The sequence below is a fragment of the Hyla sarda genome, chromosome 6 (genome assembly GCF_029499605.1).
Source record: "Hyla sarda isolate aHylSar1 chromosome 6, aHylSar1.hap1, whole genome shotgun sequence".
In the NCBI taxonomy this organism is placed as follows: domain Eukaryota; kingdom Metazoa; phylum Chordata; class Amphibia; order Anura; family Hylidae; genus Hyla; species Hyla sarda.
In genome coordinates, this window is record NC_079194.1 from 235,992,755 (window position 1) to 236,019,507 (window position 26,753).

Sequence of the window (26,753 nt, forward strand, 5' to 3'; positions counted from 1 at the left end):
ATAAATCATTTGTTCTTCTGACTAGTAAGACTCTGAAGACAAATCTGAAAGACAAATCTGTAGACTTAAGCTGGGTTCACATTGCGGAATCTCTGGGCAGAATTTCTGCCGAAGATCGAGCCTGCGACAATTGGACCGCACGGACTGCTTGCTGTCCCCTTAGATGGCAATGCATTTCTGGGTGGATCTTTTGGAAGATCTGCTCGGAAATGTATTGACATCTATGGGGACAGCAATGCAGACAGCACGGTCCTAGTGCAGCAGGCTTGATCTCCAGCAGAAATTCTGCCCTGAGATTCCACAGTGTAAACCCAGCCTTAGGGTTTATTCATATGGCAGAATTTCTGCTTGTGGAATTCTGCTTGCGGAAAGCTACCTTAAATTAAAGCCCTTAGACTTCTATGGGATACCGAACTCACATTCACACTTCTGAATTTCCGCTTGCGGAATTCTGATAGTGGAATTTTGCAATCGGAAATTCAGAAGTGTGAATGCAAGTGCGGAATCCCATAGAAGTCTATGGGCTTTAATTTGAGGTGGAATTCCGCAAGCAGAAATTCTGTCATTGTGAATAGACCCTTAGATGTAGAAACCTCTATAGAGAGGACTACCAACCTGGGTATCTGGTATTATTTTCCAGACAGAAGGCCCATGCAACCCAGGGCTAAGTGGCTCGAACTCAATAGCTATGCATTCTGCTCTACTTTTCTCACTTTTCTGAGATATTACGCAGAATGCAGACTACTGTCTGTCAAGCTCCTCTAAAAGCAGTGAACTCCAGCCTTTCAATAATTTTTTTTGACCATTTATGGTTGTGCATTATACAATATATTACCCTGTTATTTGTCCCGCCATTACATAGTTTAACCACCAGTTGTCACCGAAGTATAAGAGATACATTAAACAGGGATTTTTTTAAGTAAATAGGCAACTGGGAGTGTACTACAGTCTGTTGGAGCTGTAAAAAAGATGCCACATAATACAAAAAAGATATACACTTCTCAGCATTGAAATTTCAGCACCAGAAAGGACAAACTATAAGGTTATGCAGATCAAAGAAATAGCAGGTATTACTAAGATCTGCAAATGATCAAAAATATTCAAAAATTCTGGTTATACACAACATCTGCATCTCAGGCTCTGCTCACACTTTCTAATGGGGGCTTTGTCACCTTTGTATCGCAAGAGAAGCTCAGCAGGTACAAAAACTGAAACTTTAGTTGTACACAGTTTAAAGGGGTACTCCGCTAGAAAACATTTTTTTTTTAAATCAACTGGTGCAAGAAAGTTAAACATATTTGTAAATTACTTCTATTTAATTTTTTTAAAATCTTTTCAGTACTTATCAGCTGCTGTATGCTACAGAGGAAGTTCCTTTTTTTTCTCCTTTCTATCTGACCACAGTGCTCTCTGCTAACACCTCTGTCCATGTCAGGAACTGTCCAGAGCAGAAGAAAATCCCCATATCAAACCTATCCTGCTCTGGACAGTTCCTGACATGGACAGAGGTGTGGGCAGAGAGCACTGTGGTCAGACAGAAAGGAAATTCAAAAATAAAAAAACTTCCTGTAAAGCATACAGCAGCTCATAAGTACTAGAAGGATTACGATTTTTTTTAAATAAGTAATTTACAAATCTGTTTTAACTTTCTGGCACCAGTTAAAGAAAAATGTACCCCTTTAAAGTGTCAGTTGGTCACCCCTTGGAGCAGTCTGTATAGCATTATGGCTTCCATAATAAATACCTGTGAAAATTTTGCTGAGCTTTTATGTTTACCAAGTTACTTTCAGTAGCAAAAATCCCATTTATTTTTTACTTTTTATTTAGCATCATCAATTTTATGTATATATTGTTTTTAACCCCTTAAGGACTCAGCCCATTTTGGCCTTAAGGACTCAGGCAATTTAATTTTTACGTTTTCATTTTTTCCTCCTCGCCTTCTAAAAATCATAACTCTTTTATATTTTCATCCACAGACTAGTATGAGGGCTTGTTTTTTGCGCGACCAGTTGTCCTTTGTAATGACATCACTCATTATATCATAAAATGTATGGCGCAACCAAAAAACACTATTTTTGTGGGGAAATTAAAACGAAAAACGCAATTTTGCTAATTTTGGAAGGTTTTGTTTTCACGCCGTACAATTTATGGTAAAAATGACATGTGTTCTTTATTCTGAGGGTCAATACGATTAAAATGATACCCATTATTATATACTTTTATATTATTGTTGCGCTTAAAAAAAATCACAAACTTTTTAACCAAATTAGTACGTTTATAATCCCTTTATTTTGATGAAATGTAACTTTTTTATTTTTCCGTATAAGTGGCGGTATGGGGGCTAATTTTTTGCGCCATGATCTGTACTTTTTTTTGATACCACATTTGCATATAAAAAACTTTTAATACATTTTTTATAATTTTTTTTTAATAAAATGTATTAAAAAAGTAGGAATTTTGGACTTTTTTTTATTTTTTTTCGTTCACGCCGTTCACCATATGGGATCATTAACATTTTATTTTAATAGTTCGGACATTTACGCACGCGGCGATACCAAATATGTCTATAAAAAAATGTTTTTTACGCTTTTTGGGGGTAAAATAGGAAAAAACGGACGTTTTACTTTTTTATTGGGGGAGGGGATTTTTCACTTTTTTTTTACTTTTACTTTTACACTTTTTTAAATTTTTTTTACACTTGAATAGTCCCCATAGGGGACTATTCATAGCAATACCATGATTGCTAATACTGATCTGTTCTATGTATAGGACATAAAACAGATCAGTATTATCGGTCATCTCCTGCTCTGGTCTGCTCGATCACAGACCAGAGCAGGAGACGCCGGGAGCCGCACGGAGGAAGGTGAGGGGACCTCCGTGTGGCGTTATGAATGATCGGATCCCCGCAGCAGCGCTGCGGGCGATCCGATCGTTCATTTAAATCGCGAACTGCCGCAGATGCCGGGATCTGTATTGATCCCGGCACCTGAGGGGTTAATGGCGGACGCCCGCGAGATCGCGGGCGTCGGCCATTGCTGGCGGGTCCCTGGCTGCGATCAGCAGCCGGGATCAGCCGCGCATGACACGGGCATCGCTCCTATGCCCGCGGTTATGCTTAGGACGTAAATGACCAGGACGTACATTTACGTCCTGCGTCCTTAAGGGGTTAATAGGGAATTGATATTCAGTTTAGAGGTTCCCATTATGATACCTGGCAAAAACGATTGTGTTATTGTGTTTTCTATAGCCTTTCAAAGTACAACAGATAAACCACAGGAGCTAAAATGAAATAATCCTCAGTTATACAGATAAAATATTGGAATTATGTTAAAGAAAACTTTGAAAGTGTAGTAATTTGCCAAATGCACATACTGTAAATGAATGTACAGTAGTTTATCATTTATGGTACTATACAGAGGTAAAATATAATAGTCATTGAGTGAAATCTCCATATAATATAGTTTTTAGCCATCAAACTTGCATTTATTTAGTGAAACATTATCATGAAAATGGAAGCCAGATTTCTATGGATTTCCTTACCTGGATAGAAAGTGAATCTGTTCTTAAATGTGACAGAAATTCAGTCACTTTCTATAATCTAACTTTAAAACGATGCAAAGTGCTGCCAATTTACATCTCAATGCGAAGTCATTTCTTATAACACTAAGTACATTAAGTGTAGCTAAGCATAAGTAAAGATTATGATTACATGGATGTAGTTTAAATGACATTGCTGAGATTTAATGGTTCTACTGCAGTCTGGTTACTAGTCTGATGTTATTTTTTTTGGGAAAAACTAAAACTTTACCACATCATGTACCTTTAGAGGGTCATCACTGTTACCCACACCAATCTGTTGGTACAGGCTGGTAGTGCGAGCGATACTGATGATAATGAGACTTATCTCTCCCCAATCCGTGATCCCATTCATCCATTATGGTCAACATTAACCCCTTAGATGCTGGTATTGAAATAGATTGCGGCATCTAAAATTAAAAAAATAAAAAAATCCTGGGCTGTGCTGAGCGAGATCACCACGGAGAAACTTACCTGCCTCCTCACCTTACCTTAGCTGCCTCCTCACCGTCAGATTGGTGTTCCAAGGCTTCTGTCAGCCATAGCAAGCTGGAGCAATGGAGCACTAATAAAACTGAACAATGCTTTTCTATGGCATGTTATTGTTCAGTGTATGCAATGTAATTATGTAAAAGTCTCCTATGGGGACTAAAAAATTGTGTAAAAAAAATGTAAAAAGTAAATGTAATGTAAAATGTAAAACGTTAATATATGTGAATCACCCCGTTTTCCCATAAAAAAAAATAAAAAATAAACATAAACATATGTGGTATTGCCATGTGCGTAAATGCCCGAACTATACAAATATAACATTAATAAAACCCAAAATCTAGAATTGCGTATCTTTGGTCACTTTGTATACCTTAAAAAAATTGGATAAAAAGTGATGAAAAAGTCCTATCAAAACAAAAATGGAACCGATAAAAACTAAAGATAATGGCACAAAAAATTGCCCCTCATACAGCCCCGTATACAGAAAAATAAAAAAAATGTATAGGGGTCAGAAAATGGAAATTTTAAGTATGCAAATTTTCATACAAAAAAAGTTATAATTTTCAAAAGAAGTAAATCAAAGTAAAATCTTTATGATTTGTGTAATGTCCGTTTATTTGATGTTGTATTTTTCTGTTTAGGTGTGTATTCACACACTTGTTTGTTCTGAGCAGTTTGCTATTTATCCCTGGTTAGGGAATAGTAAATGCTCAAAACCAATGAGAACTCGGGTGTGTCTACTTAACCTGCTAGTTCTCCTGCATTCTGTACTGGTTATTATGCTATACACTTCCATGTCTGCTTGAGCATTTACCTTGTATTTATCTTGTTTTATTTGATCTGAGCTTTTAGCCATGGTTAATTAGTCTTGTTTAGTAGATTTTAGTCTGTGTTTTATTAGTTGGTTTTTAGGATTCTATTTTCGTTCTGCTAAGTCGCTGTTCACACTAAGTTTTTTTACATCCATGTTCTGAGATTTTGTACAATATCCCTGTGTTCCACGGTGTAGTCTGGGAGATTAAGTTCTAGTATCAAGATATTCCCATGTTTTCTGGAGGTTTTCTGGGGGACTGAGTTTTTATTTCTGTTTGTCCTGGAGTCTATGCTGACTCATCTGATTCCCAGTCTTGTGTTCTGGACCTAATCTGTTTGTTAGTTATAGGTGTCCAGTGTGACAGTGTTCTATATTAATATCCTGTTTGGTTGATTTGATCTTTGTACTTGTATCTGTTTGTGAACAGTGTCCTATGTTCTTGATCAGTTTGCTTGTTTATATTCTGGCCTGTTAGTATCTGTATCCTGTTTGGTATTTCTGGTTGTCTAGTAGTTTTCCGTTTCTGTTCCTGGCCTGTAACCGAGTATGTATATTGTTTGTTTTTAAACCACTGCACTGTAACGCAGGCAGGAACCGGCTCCAAGTTGTCAATTCACTGCTTAGGGTGTATGGGCAAGTAGGCAGGGAGAGTGTGACTAGGGACTGTTTAGGGCTCACTCTCCCTGTACGCCTAGTCGGTCATTACAATTTGTGTATGGTTGTAACCGTATGGACCTACAGAATAAGGAGAACATGTCATTGTTACCGAAAAGTGCACTACGTAGAAGTGGAAGCACCCAAAATGGTGTTTTTTCTTTTTTTAAATGTTGCCTTATAAATAATTTGTTTTGGTTTAGCTATGATATTGTGGTGAAATGATTGACTTCATTACAAAGTAAAAATTGGTGGCACAAAAAAACAAGACCTCTTAATGGGTCTGTAGGTGGAAAAATGAAAGAATCATGATTTTTTTGAAGGGGAGGAGGGGCACACCAAATTGCAAAAATGCAAAAAACGGAAAAATAAAAATAAAAATCAGAAAGCATACAGGGGCTGGAAATCTACCCAAATCTACCGTAAAATACAGGTTAAAGATAACATTGTACATTTTAAACTTTTTCTCCATCGATTTTCCAATTTCCAAACAATTTTGCATCTATGCAGGCTTTGTAGGCTATAAGCATACTGTACATTATTATTACATTACATGTGGAATATGTTTAATGTATGTTCATTCATGTAAATGAACATAACTGGAATTGACATTTACAAGTAAAAATGTAATCAAAATTAAAACAGGTCATTGCACATTACAGGGTTTCATCCAGATGCATCATTCAAGAACAACCTATATTATGTTAAAAATGTAAATGTTCATCAATATCTACATATTTTTAGATACGTGTCATATATCATTAAACATTTCACAGTTTAAAGGGATATTCCAACCTTAGACATCGTGGAAATGTCTGATAGATGGGGTTCCACCAATGGATCCACCATCTACTGGGAGAATGGTAGCAAGTGCAGCAGCCAAGCTGTATCCATAACATCTTTACACTTTAATGGAAAGCACCCTTGACCCCCACATGTGCATTTGTCTCTATGCACTGACAGGGGGCCCTGTCTGCTAACAGAGGCTTCATAAATGACACCCAAAGTGTTTTTTATGAAATTGCTCAAAATTATTTACCGAATATACTCGAGTATAAGCCGAGTTTTTCAGCACGATTTTTCGTGCTGAAAACACCCCCCTCGGCTTATACTCGAGTGAACTCCCCCACCCGCAGTGGTCTTCAAACTGCGGACCTCCAGAGGTTTCAAAACTACAACTCCCAGCAAGCCCGGGCAGCCATCGGCTGTCCGGGCTTGCTGGGAGTTGTAGTTTTGAAACCTCCGGAGGTCCGCAGGTTGAAGACCACTGCGGCCTTCGACATCATCCAGCCCCCTCTCACCCCCCTTTAGTTCTGTACAGTACTCACCTCCGCTCGGCGCTGGTCCGGTCCTGCAGGGCTGTCCAGTGAGGAGGTCGTCCGGTGGTATAGTGGTTCCGGGCTGCTATCTTCACCGGGGAGGCCTCTTCTAAGCGCTTCGGGCCCGGCCTCAGAATAGTCACGTTGCCTTGACAACGACGCAGAGGTGCGTTCATTGCCAACGTACTTCTGCGTCATTGTCAAGGCAACGCCTCTATTCCGGGCCGGAAGCGCGGAGAAGAGGCGCCCCCGGTGAAGATAGCAGCCCGGAACCACTATCCCACCGGACTACCTCCTCTCCGGACAGCCCTGCAGGACCAGACCAGCGCCGAGCGGAGGTGAGTACTCAGAACTAAAGGGGGTGAGAGGGGGCTGGATGATGTCGAAGGCCGCAGTGGTCTTCAACCTGCGGACCTCCGGAGGTTTCAAAACTACAACTCCCAGCAAGCCCGGACAGCCGATGGCTGCCCGGGCTTGCTGGGAGTTGTAGTTTTGAAACCTCTGGAGGTCCGCAGGTTGAAGACCACTGAGGGCGGATGATGAGAAGAGGATGATGAAGGGGGGGGGGTGTGGGATGATGACAAGAGGATGATGAAGGGGGGGGGATGATGAAGGGGGGTGGGGATGATGAAGGGGGGATGTGTGGGATGATGACAAGGGGATGATGAAGGGGGGATGTGTGGGATGATGACAAGGGGATGATGAAGGGGGGATGTGTGGGATGATGACAAGGGGATGATGAAGGGGGATGTGTGGGATGATGACAAGGGGATGATGATGAGGATGTTAATGACGGGTCTGGATGATGACGGGGGTCTGGATGATGACAGGGGGGGATGATGTATTTCCCACCCTAGGCTTATACTCGAGTCACTAACTTTTCCTGGGATTTTGGGTTGAAATTAGGGGTCTCGGCTTATACTCGGGTCGGCTTATACTCGAGTATATACGGTATGCACTTTGACAGTAGATGAGCTAAACTGTTCATACAGTTTTTAATTGTATTCCCTTTTACGATTAAGTAGTGACAATCTCCACAGTAGATTATTTTTAGCCCTGACAAAATGCAGGTTTTAGTTACTTGTGAACTCACTCTAAGGGCTTGTTCAAATGGGCGCTATCTCCGCTATCTCCTGCAGCATCCGGCATTCTAAACAAATGCCGGGTTCCTGCAGCAGTGGTCATGACGTGATGGCCACACCCCTTGTGATGTCACACCACATCCCTCCATTCATGTCTATGGGAGGGGGGAGTATCGGTGGACATGCCCCCTCCCATAGACATGAATGGAGGGGGCATGATCACGGCCTCTGGCTCCGAGCATTCTGAACAAAATGTTCAGAACACTGGAGTACCGGAGTACCCCCTTAAGGACCTCTACAGTTCCCTAATGCAATATTCACAGGCTGATATTGGCCCACATTTGTCTTCATGGACTCTGTTAGAATCCATACTTTTTTTGCTTTAGTTTTTTGCATTCCATGTTAAAGCAGTATTCTTCCCTAGAAGTATCACTTCTAGTGGATAATATATAGCCGCAATACAGCAGCCTACAGATTCTTGACAGGTCATCTCCTTTTAGGTGAATCCCAGTTGCCATACCAGACACAACCCATAGAAAGGAGTGGTGCTGTTCCGGTAAAAATAAAGCAGACATAACCCCTATAAGTCATGTTTACCAAGAATAGACCTACAGGTTTCACACTTAGGCTAGGTTCACACTACGGAATTTCCGCCTGCAATTCCGCTTTGAAATTGCAAGCAGAAATTCCGCTTACTAAAATGTATAATATAGTTAATAGGTTTCCGTTCAAAAATTCACACTTCAGAATTTGTGAAGCAGAATTTGTGAACAGAAAATCTGCTTAGAAATTTCCGTCTGAAGAATGGCGTTGCTCATTCTTCAGGCAGAAATAATCGTGGGACACATTGCAGTCTATTGGAGACTGCAGTGTCCTCACGGTTCTAGCACCAACTGATTCAGTCGGCACTGGCTGCACTCGGAATCTCCGGGCGGAAACTTTCCGCCCGGAGATTCCGCAGTGGGAATCTAGCCTTATAACTAGCTTTATATAAATATAGTTTTTAAGGGAATACTGCAGCATAGGGGATAAGTCTCTGATCGCGGGGGAATCTGATTGCTTGGTCGCCCCGTGATCTCCTGTATGGGGCCCCGTAACTTCCGCGGCTCTGCACGGCTAATGTTTGTTCTGTTGACCTCACTAAAGGGCTAGACAGACATGCCCTTCCATTCAGCTGTATGGGAAAGGCGTACGAACACTGCATCTCGACCTCTCCCCTAGAGATACATGGAGGCGGCGTATCGGCCTCCATGATGTGGGTGTCATTGTATTTTCCAAGGCTAAGAATATTTGGTAACACAAAACCAACTGTGGGATAATTTTAACTCCTATGTCAGAATTGGTAAGGAGAACATTCACAGCGCATTAGAAAGCTTATTATACACCCAGCTGTACGCCTCTGACCCCAAGATTTTCGGAATTCTCTTTGTATGAAGCCAACATGCTGCAATTATTGAAGTGTAAAATATCACCTTGGAAATGAGCAAGAAAAATGCTTCGCTACATGAGAAAATCTAAACTCAATAGAAAATGTAAAACATAGTCGCATTAGGATGTCTGAATATGTTAACAAGCATATATTTATTTACACACAATTATCAGATAAGCCATATACAGATATAGCACCGCATTGAGAACACCGATTTACAGAAGGTAAGCCGTGCTGAGAAAACGTGAGATCTGCCGGAGGGGAATGTAAATGATTGTTATGGAAGAAGACTTCTCAGTCCATGTATAATGTCCATCGAGAGAAGAAATAATCTTACAGAAAGAGGATTTTCATCTATCCATTTACCTTCATAGAAGGTCTTTCTTGCTTCCAGAATAAAATAGCTTTACAATACAGTGCCACGGAATGGGAATTCCCATTGTAGTATGAAACAGTAAGGTTTCTGAGTGCCACAACATAGGCTCCATGTATATAATTCTGCCAAGAGCAGGATACCTTAGCATTTATGTACACCGCCAAGTTATAGCTTCTTTTTGTGTGGAGCCAAACATGCCAAATATATCATATGCCTAAAATATGGTCTCACTAGTCAAACTACCACCATCAATATTGTCATGTCCTATCTCAACAATAACACGTTAAGATGGGAATATGCCTTTTTTTGTTTTTTCTAACAAAACATCCAGTGGTCAGAAATTTTTGTTGCCCATTAAACTCTGTCAACATTTTAAACAACATTTATACCCTATTTTGACTCTGAGAGCTAGAGTTTTTTTCTCTCTAGTGCCAAATATGGGTCACTAATAGAGCTGAGAAAGCTTTTCAAAAGTTTAGCTCACAACAAACAGGATTTTAGTCAATCGGCAATGCGATAAGCCTCAAAACACATGTGTAACACTGCCTAAGATCTCTAAAGCATAATACTGCTAGGGTCACCTAGGAACCTAATTAAGTAGTTTAAGGGTACGTTCACACGCGTGGATTGTTAGCGTATTTTATGCTGCAGATCCGCTGGTGAAGTCCCGCTCTATGCTGGCTTTACATGTGCCTGCTCGTAGCGGCAATGCGCCGCTACCAGCAGGCACACTCGCAGTATACTCGCACATCACAGGACCACAGGACCTCTCTGCCTAGCTCAGAGCAGGGAGAGCGGCCGCGATGTGCGAGTACGCTGCACTGTGTCTGCTGGTAGCACACGTATTGCCGATACGAGCAGGCACATGTAAAGCCAGCATAGAGCGGGCCTTCACCAGCGGATCCGCAGCTAAATACGCTGCAAAAATCAGCACGTGTGAACGTACCCTTAAAGTGGTTTCAAAGTTATCATTGGTAACTAACAGCTTGTTTAAAAACACTGTGTTAGCAGATTTTGTATGCTTTTTAACACTTGAGAAAGGTACATAAAGTATCTTTTTTTGCAGTGTTAAAGTGCACACCGATGCCCGCAAAATAGCCTTTTTTGGGAGTTGCAACAGAATACGTGTCCCAGAATAGGTGCTGCTACTGATCCTGCCTCTTGCAGGGGTAGCGCTAATAGAGGAAGTAGATAGTTGACTCAGTAGGGAGTGGGGATTGGACCCCCGTTAGGCAGATTTTTTCTGTTAGAAAGCAGTCATCTCTTTCCTGGATTGGTGTCATAAAATTGTGAAGAAAAATAGCTTTTGTATGAAATGCCAAATAATAACCCTTTTTTGGGATCATTGGTGGGTTGTGTATGTGTAGGCCTGGCTGGCCGTAGCAGCATGAAAGGTGGGGAATTGGTGGTAGTTGTAGTAGTCAGCGGACAGCAGGGATGGAGGACTTGTGATTGTTGTAGTAGCAAGCGGACAGTAGGCAGTGGTGGACTAGTGGTAGTTTTAGTAGCCAGCGGAAAACAGGGGTGGTACACTAGTGATAATTGTAGCCAGTGGACAGCAGGCAGTGGTGGACTAATGTTACTAGCCAGATCTTGTGATGCCTCTCCATGTGCGTATGTAGAACCGTAGACTAAAACTTACTTGCCTTACTTGCTTTTTGCAGAGACAGCACTGTGCCTGGTTTTCTAGCAAGATCTAAAAGAATTTCAACACAGCAGAATACCGTAAAGAGATAAGTACACCACTACCTGCCTCTGCCTCTTCTCTTGAAGGCTTTTTTTCCTTAAGCCTACAGATGCAGCAGCATTACTGTTACCTGCTTCTGAGCTGATCAGACTAACAGGACTATGTCTGGTACATTTGACAGATGTTCTGGCCCTACCTCCGCTCCTCATCACTGACATCATCATCATCAAACTCCTCCTCATCGACCCCACCACTCTGCTTAGTAAGAACTTCTGATGTCTTATAATGGGCTCCTTGCTCAGCATTTTCACCATGATGGTTTACAACATCACCACCACCACCAGCCCCACTAGTGGTGTGCTTGGCCACTGTTTCCACCTTCACAGCCTCTGCAACACACTCCAAAGGCTGACTGTCCTCACACAACTTCTAATTGTGACTAATGCTGACAACTAGGACAGAAATTTCCATTGCTTCCTTTAACTGTAGACAGTGAGGAATCCACTGGCACCTGCCTCAACATCATATCATCAGGCTCTTCCCTCTCCTGAGAAGACCAAGTACGAGTCAATCAGTCCACAAGGCCCAACAGGGATAACTTTTTCTTTCTATTACTACTACTACCAGCAAGCACATGGCTGCTGCTACCTGTACTGGTGCTGTTCCTTTCACCAACATACTTACTGGCTGAGGACATGGCAGGGGTGCTCATTCCTCTACGCCATCCACGTCCAGCAATTCCTTAACCAGACATTTTCTTCTTATTGAAAATTATTTGGAGGTTATTTTTATGTATTTGAGAGGATTTATTACTCACCTACTAGTCAAGAGGTATAGAAACTGCCTGTCAACTTTCACATTTAATGTTTTAATATGTATTTGTGTTAAACCCAGATAGAAATGTTATATGTTTAATTTAACCAAGAAAATACATGCATAAAAAAGTGTATCACAGTATTTCTCTCTACTCTCTGCTATTTTTCTTTTTCTTCAAGTGGTGGCCACAATGCAGTGCATAGGTTTTTATCAGTCTCCTAAACCTATACCTATGCTGTCTCCTGATTGGCCTATACGCTACATGTTACATACTGTAAGCAATGATTGGCTTACATGGGGTCATGTGATACTTGCTGCTAGCTGATGAAGGTCCAACCTGTTAAATATTTTTGAATGGATTATATCCCCAAGAGCAGTTGTAACATATGATCCAGCATGAGGAGCCACATTTAGATGTAGAATATACATCACAGAAAATAAAGGGATGCCTTTTACAGGTATTGGTTGAACCAACTATAAATAGTACAAAATGTAAAAAAAAGCGACTTAGTTTTTTCCCCACTTTTGCCATTTGTATAGTTTTATTGCATGTAAATTGTGTATGGGTGGTAATCTTCTATAGTTCCACACAACACATTAATATTCAGCCACAGACACACAATCATCATGTAGTCCCATGCCTGGTTACATCAGTCAAATTACATTAAATTGCATGACCAATATACGCTTCAGGTAGACATGATACGAATGCTAAAGCGACATTTTGTGTGCCGGCAATTGACATCTTTTTATTCTCTTTCTATCGTGACTCACTTCATAAATGCTTTCAGACTGGAAGGTGAAGGGATATATGCACAGTGAATATTGTTTCATATTAGCTTTTTAAAATAGATTTTAGACATGGGCACAGCTCCCTTTCTATAGATGGAGTCCGTAATAGACAAAAAGATTTAGTGGGGGGTCCCCAATGTCTGTTCACGGGGAATGGTTCATTTTATAGTTTACATGCTTTACATGTCTTTTGTATCATCATGAAGAAATAAAAAGTCTTCCTTCTTAGTTTTGTGTTATGCTACCATTCCACCCTTTCTAAGACAGAGATTCCATCCTCTCGCCAATTCTTGTAAGTTTGAACAGGAATATGTCAGAACTGTTATAATGCTCATGTTTGCAAAGTTTGGTGCATTTGGAGAGTACAAACGAGCAGCCACAACATACTGCAGACATTGTTATTGCTTATGAGAAAATAAAAACATGAAAAAAGGAGCGCTCCTAGTGCAGTATGACAAGACACAGTGTCCCCTTAGAGTCCACGATTCTGGTTATGGAGGACACAACACCTTGGCTTGCCCGTAGACTCTCGGGGGGGGGGGGGTCTCTTTGAGGTGCAGGATGGCTGCCTTCACATCCTTCCGATGTACCCACGAACAACGGTAAAAGAAGCCAGACAATGGTGTGGGAAGTTTCCCAAGAATGGACATCAAAAAGCAGGTACCCACCCCAAGAAGATACGAGCACTAGAGTCCAAAGTGTAAAAAAAACGAAATGTTGCATTATTTGGAATAAAAAAATTAGAGTACTTTGGACTCTAGTGCTCGCATTTTCTTGGCAAAGGTGCCTGCTGTTTGACGTCTATTCTTGGGAGACTTCCTGCACCATTGTCTGATAATTATTGCTTAGTCTTAGTGCATTGTTTCTAGATTTATGTTCTTTAAACAATTCTATAAAAAATGATTTCAAGATTCATGTTCTATAACAGAAGATTACTACTACCACATACTTATTGATATGTAAGCCCAAATCAGGACGTGTTTTCTCTCTCTCTCATTTCCTAGCAGACTTTTGCACTATTATTATAGCTCTTACATTTTTTTCACTCCGGTGGAAAACTTTATTTTTTATTTTTTTTTAAAACAAATGGTGAAAGTAAGTTAAACAGATTTGTAAATTACTGAAATTCTTTTCTTTTTGCAACACAGTGCTCTCTGCTGACATCACGAGCACAGTGCTCTCTGCTGACATCTCTGTCCATTTTAGGAGTTGTACAGAGCAGCATATGTTTGCTATGGGGATTTTCTCCTACTCTGGACAGTTCTTAAAATGGACAGAGATGTCAGCAGAGAGCACTGTGCTCGTGATTCAGCAGAGAGCTCTGTGTTCCAAAAAGAAAATAATTTCCTCTGTAGTATCCAGCAGCTAATAAGTACTGGAAGGATTACGATTTTTTAATAGAAGTAATTTACAAATCTGTTTAACTTTCTGGCACCAGTTGATTTAAAAAATAAATAAATAAAAAAAAAACAGTTTTCCACCGGAGTACCCCTTTAACTTTATTGCCAACATGACAACCTCCCCTAGAGATGCATGTGTTTTTTATTTGGCAGTTAGCATTATTATGCCCCAGTTATCAAATTAATACCAGGGTCACATGATGTGTGAGTGGTCGGTAATATGATGTGTCCAGTCAGTTAGTTTATGGATGCATTGCATAAGACTAATCTATGGGTTATACCATTAAACTGTACATAGATTAGGTAACTATACTAGAATAAAGAGAAAAGGATGCAAGAAGAAAGTTTCATACATGTATATTAGAAAAGCATATATTTCAATATGCTATTCTATAAATAATAAAGAAAAACACTAAAAAGTGGAAAACCACTTTAAGTTGAGATAAAATAAGCCCTGCTCCATGGGATAGAGAAAAACCAACCTGCAATGTTACTCCGAAGGAAAAATAAATGCTTTCAAATCAACTCCTGACATCCTTTGACATGTGATCTAACAGATCAATAGAGCATTGTAATAAATAATCATTGGTTAACCCTTTAACATACATGCCATTCATGAGGGAATAGGAATTACAGTTTCTGTCAAATGCTTGCTCAGTTCTCATCCCAGCCAATGGGAGACCATGCAGACAATATCTATAGTAAGCATTACAGTATATGAATTGTCTTTCCATTCCTCATAGCTCAACATGGAGGCTAATAAATTGTTTATCTCCATAATGGCGGCGCTGATCCAGATGAGTAATATATGATTTTAATCTCATAAATATAGAAGATAGGTCTCAGCACCATTCCTTACGTTGCATAGAACTCAAATGGATGGACACCTGATCCACACAGTCCCTGGAAACCAGTAACTTCAACCTCTTCAGTGCTACCACGCCAAGCATGTACAGCAAACGGCATCAAATAAAAAGAAGATAGCGGAGCACTCACCAGGTCAGTAAAAGGCTTCTTTATTGATGATGTTGATCAGTCGGGACACATGCAGGTGAGGATGGAATGGATGTGGGGGTACAGTGAGCGGTGACGGACCGTTTACGCGCTGGAGCGCTTCGTCAGGCCGGTGCTGACAAAGCGCTCCGGCGCGTAAATGGTCCGTCGCCGCTCCCTGTACCCCCGCGTCCATTCCATCTTCCCCTGCATGTATCCCGACTGATCAACATCATCAATAAAGAAGCCTTTTACTGACCTGGTGAGTGCTCCGCTATCTTCTTTTTATTTGATATGATTGTAATATGGTTCACCCAAACTATAACCCTGTATATCCGGTTTAGTGCAGGCGAACCGGTTGTCAGCTTCCCTTTAATTTACATCTTGTTCCTGTAACAAGTAGTAATGTTCTTGCTTATAAAATACAGTCACACAGACAGGTCGCCACCTCAAACAAATTCAGCACACTTTTCTATCTCTGCAATATGCAATCCCATGACTTGTGACTATTAGTGTCCAGACTCTGTCAGATTCAGCCCTGACCTCATTAACATCTGTGAACAAGTCATCGCCGCCCGCAAAATCATATGTCCTACTTCTGTAACCTTTAAGAGAACGGATTGACAGAAAGATGTTCTACAAAAGCTCCAGATTAAAATACGGTGTATACACATTGTTTTACTGAGGTGTGAAATTGTATTAAAACCACTTCCAACTTTTAATAAAAGAAACTTTGCCAAATCTCATCCCAACTTCTAGTCAGTGAGAACTTTAAACCTGCAAAGGTTGTAGGGACAAGATATTGGTCAGATGTGGATATTCCATTACTATGGTGTTTGAAAGAAATAAAACCGCTCTATTTACTGTATAATACTCTGCCATGTATTTTGTTTTATTACTTGTGGTCTTAGACACCTCAGAGCTGTTCTTAGAATATAAATTATTTGTAAGCATTCCTTCTGAGCTGTTACATCATGCAGCCATAGGCCTGCATGCTAAATTGTGGTATGTCACTCCAATGGAAGTAAGTCAGGAAAGTTTAAAACATAAAGCTTCTTGTTAAAGACACTAGGGGACATTTATCGTTGTTGCTTAGGTAAGCAAGTTCTGTAGTATTTTTATTTTATTTATTTTTTTGCTATAGTTTTGCTTGTGTGACATACACTGCTCAAAAAAAAAAAAAAAAAAGGAAACACTTAAACAACACAATGCAACTCCAAGTCAATCACACTTCTGTGAAATCACACTGTCCACTCAGGAAGCAACACTGATTGACAATCAATTTCACATGATGTTGTGCAAATGGAACGGACAACAGGTGGAAAGTATAGGCAATTAGCAAGATACCCCCAATAAAGGAGTAGTTCTGCAGGTGGGGACCACAGGCCACACTCATTTCCTATGCTTCCTGGCTGATGTTTTTGTCACTTTTGAATGCTGGTGGTGCTTTAATTCAAGTGTTAGCATGAAATGGAGTCTACAACCCACACAAGTGGCTCAGGTAGTGCAGCTCATCCAGTATGGCACATCAATGCTAGCTGTGGCAAGGTTTGCTGTGTCTGTCAGTGTTGTATCCAGAGCATGGCGGCGCTACCAGGAGACAGGCCAGTACATCAGGAGATGTGGAGGAGGCCGTAGGAGGGCAACAACCCAGCAGCAGGACTGCTACCTCCGCCTTTGTGCAAGGAGGAGCACTGCCAGAGCCCTGTAAAATGTCCTCCAGCAGGCCACAAATGTGCATGTGTCCACTGAAACGGTCAGAAACACACTCCATGAGGGTGGTATGAGGGCCCGGCATCCACAGGTGGGGATTGTGCTTACAGCCCAACACCGTTCAGGACGTTTGGCATTTGCCAGAGAACAGCAAGATTGGCAAATTTGCCACTGGCGCACTGTGATCTTCCCAAATGAAAGCAGGTTCACACTGAGCACATGTGACAGACGTGACAGAGTCTGGAGATGCCGTGGAGAATGTTCTGCTGCCTTTAACATCCTCCAGCATGACTGGTTTGGTGGTGGGTCAGTAATGGAGTGGGGTGGAATTTCATTGGGGGGCCGCACAGCCCTCTATGTGCTTGCCAGAGGTATCCTGACTGCCATTAGGTACCAAGAGATCCTCAGACCCCTTGTGAGACCATATGCTGGTGCGGTTGACCCTGGGTTCCTCCTAATGCAAGCATATCTTGAGCACATCTGGGACATCATGTCTCGCTCCCTCCACCAACGCCACATTGCACCACAGACTGTCCAGGAGTTGACGGATGCTTTAGTCCAGGTCAGGGAGGACATCCCTTAGGAGACCAACCACCACCTCATCAGGAGCATGCCCAGGCGTTGTAGGGAAGTCATACGGGCACGTGGAGGCCACACACACACACACTACTGAGCCTCATTCTGACTTGTTTTAAATGGGTACTCCAGTGGAAAACAGTTTTCCATGGGAGTACCCCTTTAAGAACATAACATCAAAGTTGGATCAGCCTGTAGTGTGGCTTTCCACTTTGATTTTGAGTGTGACTCCTTATCCAGACATCCATGGGTTGATAAATTTGATTTCCAATGATAATTTTTGTGTGATTTTGTTGTCAGCACATTCAACTATGTAAAGACGAAAATTTTTCATACAATTAGTTCATTCATTCAGGTCTAGGATGTGTTATCTTAGTGTTCCCTTAATTTTTTTGAGCAGTGTATTTATCATACTATCACAGGTGGTTGTGTGTGTGTTTGTTACATTTTTTCCCCACTTTTTTCCCCCTAAATGTACTAACCCATTTTTTTTTTTTACTTCTCATTTTAGATCCATGTATCCTGTGGACTAATTTAGATTTAGAGAAGAACAATGACCAGCGTTTATTTTTTTCTTGTTTATTGTTAATGAAAATGGTTAACGAGGGCTTGTGGGGGAGTGTTTTTTTTTTTTAAAATGTGTTATTTTTTTTTATTTACTTGACAGGCTTAGTAGTAGAAGCCGTCTTCTAGACGGAATCTACTGCTAAGCCAGGGCTTAGCGTTAGCCACAAGCTCAGCTAGTGCACACCCCCAATTATTACCCTGGTACCCAGCGCCACAGAAGGGCTGGGAAGAGCAGGTACCAACAGGCCCGGAGTGTCAAAAATGTCACTCCTGGGCCTAGGTGGTAACAGGCTGGTGTTATTTTGGCTGGTGAGGGCCAGAAACAATGGTCCCCCCCTACCCTGGTAACGTCTGGCTGTTGCTGCTTGGTTGGCATCTTCCTGAGAATGAAAATATGGGGAACCACACACTTTTTTTTTTGCATAAATAATTAAATATAAAAAAATAACACATAGGGTTCCCCTTATTTTTATTCTCAGCCAGATATCAACCAAGCAGCAACAGCCTGACGTTACCAGGGTGGGTAAGGACCATTGTTCCTTGCCCTCCCCAGCATAAATAACGCCAGCCTGTTACCACCTAGGCCCAGGAGCGCAATTTTTGACGCTCCGGGCCTGTTGGTAGCGGCTCTTCCCGGCACCCCTGTGGCAGTGGGTATCGGGGTAATAATTGGGGGTTAGCGCTAGTAGTTTTTCTGGCTTACACTAAGCCCGGCTTAGTAATGGACTCCGTCTATAAGGTGGCTTATACACTCCCCCACAAGCCCTTGTTAACCATTTTATTAACATTAAACAAAAACGTGGGCACTGATTTACATCCCCCCCCCCCCCCGCTTGTCTCCCACCCAAGCCTGCACCGCACATGTCACACCGGCTACAAGACTACAAGTCCCAGCATGCCCCCACTGAAAGGGCATGCTGGGAGTTGTAGTTTTTATACAGTTAGTGGACAGATAGGAGGTGTGCAGCATGGGCGGGTGGGAGACAAGCGAGGGATGTAAATCAGTGTCCCCGTCATAAGCTAGGGTAGAGGGGATAGAATATGAGGGAGCCTGGGCGGCTGCAGAGTGATGCCAGCCCGGGCTCCATTGTACAGTTTAAATATATTTCCCGCTGAAGCCCAGATCACGGCTGCCAGCTGGAAATAGGAAATATCGCTCTCCAAAGCAGTTCTGTAAGCCAGATCCGGGCTGGCTTACATTTACGGTGTTTTTTAAGGGGTTGCAACTTTTTGTGAGCCTTTCACACTTGATAAATCCCTGACCACTGCAAAGTGAAAAATGAAATTCACTTTGATAAGCTCTTTTGTAGCTCTTTTCTTACAGCCAAAAGTTGCACAAAAACTTGCTTAGGTGCTTATGCGACTTTTTGTGCAACTTTTGTAAGCAAAAAAAGAGCTCTAAATCCCTTGATAAATGTCCCCCACTATGTAGTAGTCTCTATATGGTACTGATCATAGCAAGCTTAAGGAGGCCAAACTTTATTAGATAAAGCCAAACATGCTTACCATCTAACGTTTTATGAGTGTTTCCTGACATCTATCACTGGATGGGGGAAGAAAAGTATCAGTCACATTGGATGTTATCTGTTATCTTTTTGGGATAGGGAGATATGTCTGTTTGTTTCGGCAAAAGTTATCTAATGTGTATGGTACATAGGAAATCATATGATACATAATGTATGGTACAAAGGACCCTTCTTCTAGGTCAGAATAGCAACGTGCTGTGTAAGACTATCAATTACTCTTGAGGCAGACCTGGTCCTCAACATTATGTTTGGCCAGAAGAGTCCCTCCACCCCCATGGGACAACAGATGATTGTTGGAGATTACAGATGCCAGGGCCATCCCTTAATGGTGTGCCTACTTCATAGGTGGAGTCTAAGACAATCTGTTCCTGTAGGCTCATTACATATAAATCCACATGTCCACACACTGGTCATGTAATTGTTTATCTTAAGAGAATCTGTCGTCACTTTCATGCTATCTGGAACCACAAGTCTTCTACCTGCCTAACCAGCCTTGCTATATATATATTTTCCTACACAAACAGGGAAAATGTATCCATCAAGGCTGGTGGGCCAGGGTAAAGCTAACAAGGACCACCCAGATGACTTGTGGTCAGGGCAGCATAAAGACTTTTTAAATAAAACTTTTAATTTAATAAGTGGTAGACTTCATGTCAATATAAAATGCAGCTTCTACAGGTGCCCTGGCAGTTTTTGATGATGACCCATGTCAATCTCCTGTAAACTGTACAGAATTCCCACATTCATTGCTTCTATTATCTTCAATACACACAATTCATGTGAATATATTTTCACTTTGAATGTTAGATTGTTACAAATTTGAATTTCCCTTGACAGAACAATATGTCAATTGCATATGTAAGTATTATACTTAACCTGGGCTTAATTTTCTGTTGCGAAGCCTTGCTTGCATTATTGTAAATCATTGCTTACATTGAAAGCCAGACAACAGATTGCAGCTAAGACTCCTTAAAAGATTTCTTATCTGTTTGTTAGCTTGTTAACAACCAAAATAAATATTATCTGAAGTAATGCCAAGAAACACTCAACAAAATTGTCTCAAAAGTGACTTCCGGAAGCCTCGCACATGGAAATGACTGGGTAAAGGCTCTTTAAGCGAACATCAGAAAGCTTGAAAACTGTCATCATACCAATGAGCTATCAATAAAGCCTTGCTCCAAGTACAAACTCTTATCATCATATGGACATTAAATACTAATTGCTTAAATAGCATAGACAATTCATTGTGTAGTTGTTACATTGGTCATATAGAATACTATTTGGATTTTAAGGTAGACTTAACTAAACACAATAAACATATCCAAATGCACAATTAAACACAAGACAGGTGGATAAGAAATCCATATATATATATATATATATATATATATATATATACACAAATAATGATAGCACTCCAATAGTATACAAAGCACACAGTCACAGATAAATGTTAGGCAACTCAACTAATGATATCATGGGTTAAACTGAAAATAAACAATCATAAGGGTTGCCCTCCCCAAGATTGCAAGAGTGTCCATGCATGGTTAAAGGATCCCAGTAAAGATGTCACTATGCACACCTTATGTATACAGAGCGCAACAGCGTCACCATATCAGCACCATTTATTGATCACATTCAGTTATATACTGAAGATTTGAGTCAACATGACCAAATGAAATGTATCTAGAATTTAAAATAATGTGTAGGAAGACAACTCTCTTAGGGTCAAAAACGGGGAGGGGAGAGCTGCCCTTTTTAGGGTGAGTGCTCCCCTAAGGGTAAGCTGGAATAGGGGTGAGGGGCAATGCTCATATACCCTTTCAAGAGGTAGTGGCAGCATGTTGACATTGAAGTACATGACGACAACCTGACATGAATCGTTACCAAAGGTTATATTTACCACAACCTGAATGACCAGGGTGATGCATACCTGAGCTGTGCCATTTCTTTAGAAGACACCAGCAGCACAGACCCCATGGACTTCAGGTTTACCACACTTACCATTTTGACATGGGTGCTCTGTCTTTGTGTTCAGCTCAGCAGGCAACACTCTTAAGCTAATAAGATTGGCAGAAATATGGAAAAATTCACATTTGTGAAATGAATCATGAATGGATAATTAAGGAATTTATACATCCTATGCCAGATGCCATTGATTAGACACTACTACCACCACATCTGCTGTCTGATGCCTACTACAACTCCTACCAGTCCACCACTGCCTGCAGTATGCTGGATGCAATTCCCTTCAGTCCACCACTGCCTGCGGAATGGTGGATACAACTACCACCAGTCCACCATCACCCTTGCTGATGCTACTACCAGTGAGGCCTACACATGCTACACCACCAATAATCACCAAAAATGTTTTTTGTTTGTTTTCATATAAAAGCTATTTATTTAAATTTAAAGCAATTTCTTCTCTGTCGACAGGTTCATCATTATTTTGAGACACCATCACAAATTCTGTTGCTACTCCCAAGAAGGGATAGTTTTTGAAATGCTTGGAAAAAACTATTGTGTCTTCCGATACCTCTGTGTACTTTATTTTAACATCGACAGGCATCTTACAGGTAACTAACAAGCTGTTAGTTACCATAGGTTATACACCTGTTTTGGGGCTTATCTTATTGCCAGTTTGAGGCAAAATAGTTCAACCAGAACCAAACATTTGTTTGAACGTTCAGCAAGCCTGACAAATTGAACTTTTGAATTGAATTTGCTTATTCATGAAGTGCAAGTTATATGATAGTTTCAGTTTAACCCATGATATCATTACAAGTCAAGTTTAGGGTAGGTTTTTGAAGCTTACAACTTTAAACTATGCACAACATTAAAGGGCTACTCCACTGGCAGAAAGTTGCCAGAAAGTTAAACAGGTTTGTAAATTACTTCTATTACATAATCTTAATCCTACCAGTACTTAACTGCTGTTCTGTTCCACAGGAAGTTCTTTGAATGTCCTCTCTGCCTGACCACAGTGCTCTCTGCTGACACCTCTGTCCATTTTAGGAATTGTCCAGGGTAGGAGAAAATTCCCATAGAAAACATATTCTGCTTTGGACAGTTCCTAAAATGGACAGAGGTGTCAGCAGAGAGCACTGTGGTCAGGCAGAAAGGAAATGCAAATGTGGATCATACTGTAGCTGATAAGTACTAGAAGGATTAAGATTTTTAAATAGAAGTAATTTACAAATCTGTTTAACTTTCTGGAACCAGTTGAGTTAAAAAAATAAATGTTTTCCAGTGGAGTACCCCTTTAAAGCATTACTGCTTAGACATTTAATGTTAACCTGTCTTAAGTTTGATAAGTTTGGTTTAGGGTCTCAGTGCTGAGTTCCCCTGTTAATCTCTAGATATAACAAGGATTTAGTGATGAGCGAACCAAACCTTTAGAACCTGGCATTGGTCTGTATTTTCATAAAAAAAATAAATTTAAAACAATTTGATTCAAATCTAAACTTTTGGCAATTTGTTTTGGCCAAACCTGCAAAAAGAGCCTCAGCCACATGGAAGAAAAGAGGAAGGATCCCATGAACTCAGGTTGCCCATAATGCCTTGCAAACAGCTCTCCAGACTAGTCAGGGGCAATTTCAGCTATTATACAATAAACTACAATAGGTAGTCACTAGGTTCCCATCTTTCCCATTCATCAGTGGACACTTTATCTCTTAACTCCGATGTGCTTGCAATAATGCCATTTGGCTACAGTGTTTAATACTATCAGGGAATAGCTCAGCATTACCTGCCAAATGATCCAGATAATCACGCTCAGTGGTTTGTCAAAAGGTGCCAGGCCCACTTTTGTTGCCAAGGTTTCGACATTACTGGCTGTTTGTGGAGATATTTTGAGGGGACACAACATTAACCCCTTAATGACTCAGCCCATTTGGGCCTTAAGGACTCAGACAATTCTAATTTTACGTTTTCGTTTTATCCTCCTCGCCTTCAAAAAATCATAACTCTTATATTTTCATCCACAGACTAGTATGAGGGCTTGTTTTTTGCATGACCAGTTGTCCATTGTAATACCATCATCCACTTTACCATAAAATGTATGGCACAACCAAAAAATTACTATTTGTGTGGGGAAATTAAAAAGAAAATCGCCCAATTTTGAAAATTTTGGAAGGTTTCGTTTTGACGCCGTATAATTTATGGTAAAAATGACATGTGCTCTTTATTCTTTGGGTCAATATGATTAAAATGATACCCAAGATAATATACTTTTCTATTACTGTTGGACTTTAAAAAAAATCACAAACTGTTTAACCAAATTAGTGCGTTTAAAATTCCCCTATTTTTAAGACCTATAACTTTTTCCTTTTTCCGTATAAGCAGCAGTATGAGGGCTCATTTTTTGCGCCGTGATCTTTACTTTTTATTGATACCATATTTGCTTATATCAAACTTTGATTAAATTTTTTATTATTTTTTGGGGGAATAAAATGTTATAAAAAAGCAGCTATTTTGGACTTTTTTAGTTTACATTCACGCCGCTCACCGTACGGTATCATTAACATTTTAATAGTTGGGATATTTACGCATGCAGCAATACTAAATATGTATATAAAATATTATTTTTACACTTTTTGGCGGTGAAATAGGGAAAATGGGACAATTTACGTTTTTATTGGGGGAGGGGGTTTTTCACTTTTTTTTTTACTTTTTTTTTTTTTTTTACTCTTTAATATTCCCCATAGGGGACTATTTATAGCAATCATTCAATTGCTAATACTGTTCAGTGCTAAGCATAGGACATAGCACTGATCAGTATTATTGGTCATCTTCTGTTCTGGTCTGCTTGATCACAGACCAGAGCAGAAGACCTGTAGAAGGCAGCGGAGGCAGGTGAGGTTACCTCCAGCTGCCATGCTGGATGATCGGATGATCTGTATTGATCACGGCATCTGAGGGGTTATTGGCGAACATCCGCGCGATCACGGATGTCCGCCATTACCGGCGGGTCCCTGGCTGCTTTCACCAGCCGGTACCTGCCGTGCATGACCCGAGCATCGCTTCGATGCTCGCGGTTATGTATAGGACGTAAATGTACGTCCTGGTGCGTCAAGTACCAGCTCACCTGGACATTTACGTCCGGCATCGTTAAGGGGTTAAACACTGTTATACAGGCTGTGCACTCACTACTTTACATTGTAGCAAAGAGTCATTTCTTCAGTGTTACATGGAAACATAAAACAAAATATGCGCAAAAATATGAGGGATGTATTCACTTATGTGAGATACTGTATGTCACCATTACATTCACAAAAGCTTTGTTTGATTCCAACAACTCCTTATTGGTGCTTTATTTTTATTTAATTTTCTTAATATGTGTATTTCATATTCCAAAACATTTCAACAAATACATATCACTCTCTTGAAAGCGCCTGAAACCAACATAACATGAGTGATTAAAAATAAGAGCATTAAATTTGCTCTGTTAGTAACATAGTTCATAAGGTTGAAAAAAGACCATCAAGTTCTTTGAATCTAGAGCGTTAGTCAATAAATGCAATTCTTAAAAAAGAAAACATCACTGTATGCAATTATTGAGCAATTCCTGCATATACATGACTAATGGTATTTCTCTTTACAATGTAAAGAGCCTTGAAGTGAATTAAATGTTGAACGACTTGGTGACTACTGGAGCAAATCTATAAGAACAAGTTCCTTACACCTCAGCTATAATAATGGCTATAAGTGGGCTAGATATGCAGAGGAAAAAATAACAACATGAATTATTTTACATCTAGTTTTATTGTTTCCATTAATCCATTCTGCAATCTCGGTCCAGAAAATAATGTGTTGCTGGAATAATATTTCTTGCACCAAGTATCATTTCAGCATCTTGCTGAATCAGGTGGAAGGAGCCGGCCAGGTTCTGCTATTTACTTTACAAGTACTTGCATATATTTTGTCTCTGATTTTTTCTCTATTCTGCAATTTAGTTGCCAAAGCAAATAGAAATACGTATCTAGCCTTCATCTGCATCTTTATGGACTTGCTTTGGGAATCAAATATCTGTCATTATGTGGGAGTAGTGACTATTTCTCCCCGTATGTCACTCGCATTTCCTATGTGCTGCTATGTTTAAAGCTAGATGGTAATATTTTTTTTTTACTCTTTTACATAAAATATATATATATATTTTCCAATTTGCAGTCTTTTACCAGAAGCTTGGAAAATATGACAACAGTAATACTGGACCATAACCACATATCATATAATGCTTCTGCCTACAAGATCATTATTCATTGTAAACTATTCCAAAGAAAACACATTTACAAGATGTGGTGCATAATACAGCATAGGAGGATATACGGGGTGTCAGGGAACTTGATGTCTCGGTTTTTCAATATCAGCTTCTGTTCTGACATGGCAGATTCTGCATAAGATTTCTTATGATTCTACTGCACCTTTTTAAGACATTATTCTCCACTATTTATCATGTGTACTTCTAATATTACATGCAGAATGTAGCATCTATCATCTAAGTGACAGCACATGAAGTTACAGTATGTTCATATGATATGACAGGGAAGAGATCTGATGCTCCACAGTAGGCTACACGATGGACTGAAATGAGTATGAGGAAGTAGAGTACATAATGGAGTATGAATTCAGAAACTGCAGCGAATTGGACAAAGTCCACAAAGAAGAGAGGGGTTTCCATTATAGATGAGAAAACGTTTCCAAGGTTTGGTTCAGCAGGTTCGCCAAATTCTAGCCAACAGTTCGGTTCTGACCGAAGTAGCCAATAGCCCTAAAACATGTGTATAGCAATGTCTAAGAGCCTTAAAAGCCTGTATAACATTGTTGGATACAATCTTAGGTGACCTATGTACTTAGCTGTTTCAAACGCTAAGTTAATTTCAAAGTTACGGCATACTGCACTAGTTGATAAAAAAAAAAAATAGATTTATTATATGCACACA

General features: G+C 40.4%; 1 protein-coding gene across 2 annotated transcripts in view; it reads right to left on the reverse strand.

The window, feature by feature from the left end:
- The window catches only part of LOC130276814 (leucine zipper protein 2-like), a 479,250-nt gene that overhangs the window by 427,781 nt on the left and 24,716 nt on the right, over nucleotides 1–26,753 (reverse strand). The window lies entirely within an intron of this gene.